Consider the following 4369-nt stretch of genomic DNA (forward strand, 5'->3'; position numbering starts at 1 on the left):
ATCCAACCTGAATCAGAATAATTCCTCTGTCACCAAAGTCTCTGACTACTATTACCTCTGTCAACTGAAAATTCTGCACCTCTGTGCTCTTCAGTATCTAACTGCTCTAGCCTCTATCACTTTGATCTCTGACTGCATCAATCACACTGATTCCTCCTACTGCATCCATATTGCTGTAGCCCTATCTCCTAGCACTACATCCACACTGCACCTCCTCTTATCATGTTGCATCGTGCTGCCCAATGTTGCACTGCAACTTAGTTACAAAGAAGTAAGTAACTGATCTCCCAACCAACCTCCATATTAGGCTAGAAACACCCTCTGATGTTGAAGCTCCCTCTGCCGCTCCATCCGCATCCGTCTCTACCCACTCAACTAGTCCTGCTACTCCTCATCGAGGCTCCTGTAGCAAGGTATAATCAAAGAGGTTGGGTACCTCAAGGATCCTACCCCTATTTCAGCCTTCTTGGGACTATCACTTCACATCGCCCCACCTCCCACCTAGAGGTATGGATGCATCTGATCCCTCTGCCCACTTGGCTCGAAATTTCCCCCTACTGGAGGTCTCTGCATGAGTGGATGCCTCTGATCGGTCTCCTCTCGGCTTCTCCAGTTGTGGCTGCTAGACAACTCCTGAAGTTGCTTCACTAATTGTGGCTCCACCACAATTGTTTGAGACTTCTTCTGACACTACATGTTGAGAGGTAATGTACTCTCCCTCTCAACCACCAAGTGTCCTACATTTTCCTTACTCCTCAAGGCTTTGCATGCATCCTGAACCTCAAGAGCATACAGGTTCTTAACTCGTGAACCGATCTACTTCACTTGTCTCGTGGTGATGTGTATGAAGAAAACCTTTCGCTTACTGAAGACTACATCATAGGTCCTCCAACATTGTGATTGATACCAAGTTCTTCTTTAGTCTTGGCACATACTTCACATCTATCAAGGTGATGCAAGCTCCATGCTCCCTCTGAAAAGCAACTGTGCCCACACCTGAAACACTATACTTTTCATCATTACCCATCTCTATGCGCATCTAGAGGTCTTTCTCCTCCAAGGTACTAAATAAACTTTTATCACCAGTCATGTGGAATGAGGCTTCACTGTCAGTATACCAAACACAACCCATCATCGATGACACCATGCATGCGAAGAGGGTAAAGTCCATTTGCAACTGAGAAGCTAATGCCTCACCTTTTGATCCTTTCGAGGATCCTTCTTGGACTTCTTCGATGGGCAATTAGTTGCATAATGTCCCATCTTGTGAATTCGGTTTGCACCTGCAAGTCTGAACTTCAAACTTTTAATTCTTCTCAGTAAACTGTTCGCAGCTATGATAACATTTGCTCTGATAAATCGTAGAACTTTCCCTACAAAAACTTGCTCTCATACCATGTAGAAATTTCTCTATGGATCAACTACCTCTGTACCATGTGGAAATTCTCACTGTAGATCACCTGATAATGCAATGTACTAAAGCAAAATACTTGATCTACTTCTACTATCAAAGTTTGTGGAAGCTTAATCAATTTGAGCAAGATCAATCAGAACACATATAACGGAGAAGAAGAAATCATACACATGAAACACAGAAGAATACTCTGGAGAAAGCCTCAGCTAAAAACCTCGTTATCTGTATTATCATACAAGTGGAAATATCTCAAGATTACAAAAATCTTTAGCTCTCAAGCTATCCAGCTCTCAGTACAATCCCTCACTGATGCTCATAGATAGAATAGACAACATATATGCCTTCCTTCAGTCCTCCAAGCCTCTTATTTCCTTGCGCAGTTTCTCCCGGGTCCTCTAGCTGCAACCTGTGTGATTCTCACCTCACACACAACACTAACCTTTGAAATAACTGCGCAATACTCAAGGAGATAATTCCTTCTGCATGGATGAGTTTCCTATATAGGAAAAATTCCTCCAACTGATAGTACATTGTCCCTTCCTTTAATCTCAACTGGGTCTCTGCCTGAACTGACATGCATGAGTTATTTATGAGAGAATATTCAATTATTTGGAGAACACTAGTTTCATGCATGCATGCATTAACTGACTGAACTCACAATTAGTTCCTCCAACTGTTTGGAACTAATTTAACTGGACTTAACTCAATTAACTGAGCTAACTAATTACAACTCAAATACAACTCATCCTTATCTCCTTAATTAAGGGATAACTTCCTCAATCAAAGGGATAATTGTTGCATGTCTTCACATAGACTTCATGTTTGATTTTCTCCAACTAATTAACTCAAGATGAATTGATTAATTATTTTTCAAACAACTAGTGAGACTAAATTCGAATTTTAATTCAGGGGCTAATTAAAATTTGAATATATCCCGAAATGATATTTATAGTAATGTTATTTTTATCATTTCTATTTTTTGCTATTTCCAACAGAGTTGGAGTATATCCTGAAATTCTATTTATAGAAATGCTATTTTTAGCATTTCTATTTTTAACATTTTTTGTTGCTATTTTCAACAATACAAAACAACCTACCAGCCAAACCTTACAAGATCCCATGCGGGACAACCAAATCCCATACACCATAAACACTAGGACATACAATATTAAAGACTCAACACAAACCATAAACCATATGATGCCATGCTCTAGGAAATTCTAATTCCAGTCCCACCAAACCATAGAAGCATGCATCTCATAGATCGGATGGAAGATACATTGATCCATACATGTAGAGAGAGATAAAGTAAGAGTGGAGACATACCAATGGGCACTTCCAATACCTGGAGTAGACGACAACCTCAAGTTTCCTAAAATGACTAGCCTAGGCAAAATCCACAGTAGACGAAGGGCGCAAACCAAATTACCCATCACACCGGAAAGAAACCTCACCTTAATGTCTATCGTAATGTATCTTCCACCATCAAGATTGGAAATTAAACTTCGCATGCACACCACTACCTCTCTAAGTGCAGGATGCATGCAGAGGATGGATGAAAATATCTGAGAGATATGAATTAAATTGTGGGCCAGGGTGAGCCCAATGGGGCCAAATCACACCACACTCTGGGGTTAAATGAGGGAGGGTGAAACACTAGGACTTCCCAAGAGGTCACCCATCCCAGTACTACTCTAGCCCAAGTGCGCTTAACTGCAGAGTTCTGATGGATCTGGTGCATTAACGTTGGTATGATGACACCCCTCCCCCAACCCCTAACATTAATACATTATGTAGAGTGCAAAAGTGCAGAGGAAGAAAGCTTCCTCCGCACCTCCACACTCTACATAATGTATTAATATAAGTTTTATTGTTAATCTCGACAACATTGATACACTTTGCGGAGTGCAGAGGTGTAGAGGAAGAAAGCTTCCTTTGCACCTCCACACAATATATCAATGTTAAAATTTGTATGTTTTAAATGCATGCAATCATGTAAGTTTTGTTCTTTACCATAATGTTTTAGTTTCAATTCAATGTTAACAAACTCAATGAAATATTTTTAAATATATCTCCTACACCACTCCCTTTCTTATTCATTGCATCGTCGAAAAATATTTCCAACTCTCAGCTTTTGTTTCGTTATTTTTCTTATCATTATCTTCTTATTCTGTAGACATGATGTCCTCATCTAGAAAATATGTCCTCATCAGCTCGTAGTTGGTTAACGGATGGATTTCCAAGTGGTTTGTGACTCCTTTTCCTTAATTCTTCCTATATCACATACATGATGTCGAATTTGGACAAGAGAAATTGCCACCTAGCTCCTCTTCCTGTTAACGCTGACTTCTCAAGAAAATGAAGTGGATCCATACAAGCTAGGAGAAGGACTGGGTTGGAACACTATGGACAATGGCTACTGGGAAATACCCCTTTACTACTGAGGGGAGCATGTTCCAAAAGATGTCATCGATCTGTATGCCTTTGAGCTCACTCTTCAATCTATATATTGGCTTCCATATGGTCATTCCATACAAAGGCTGACCTAACAACAACCATCACCAAACCTTGGTTGATGAAACTTAATAATATTAATGATCAAAGAGATTCATATGAGGAAAAATCATATCATATAATAATAATGATGAAGGGTTGCGCTAATATACAATTTCTAAAGAAGTGAAGCTATTTTTCTACAAAGGGGAAGAAAAGCCTAAAATTCCGAACAAAAATTGTTCATTGATACATTGTGCAGAGGTGCAGATTATAAAGGTGTGAAGGAAGAACAATGGAATATTCCTCCAAAGTCTACACAATGAAAGTTTGTCATTTTCTATTTTTTCATCAGAAATGAAATGGATAAGTGTAGAGGTGCATAGGTGCTTCTTTGCACTTCCGCACCTTCACACTTCCACATTTATTGATACACATTATATCAAAACTAAGGTGGAGTAT

At 39.6% G+C, this 4369-nt stretch overlaps 1 pseudogene; it reads right to left on the reverse strand.

Annotated features, from left to right (window-relative positions):
* Positions 1-3059: 3059 nt before the first annotated feature.
* Positions 3060-3177, reverse strand: LOC149216323 (5S ribosomal RNA; annotated as a pseudogene).
* Positions 3178-4369: the final 1192 nt, after the last annotated feature.

This window comes from Pinus tabuliformis, chromosome 1_1, assembly GCF_031772625.1.
Source record: "Pinus tabuliformis cultivar Carrire ecotype Pingquan chromosome 1_1, CPIR1, whole genome shotgun sequence".
NCBI classification, from domain to species: Eukaryota; Viridiplantae; Streptophyta; class Pinopsida; order Pinales; family Pinaceae; genus Pinus; species Pinus tabuliformis.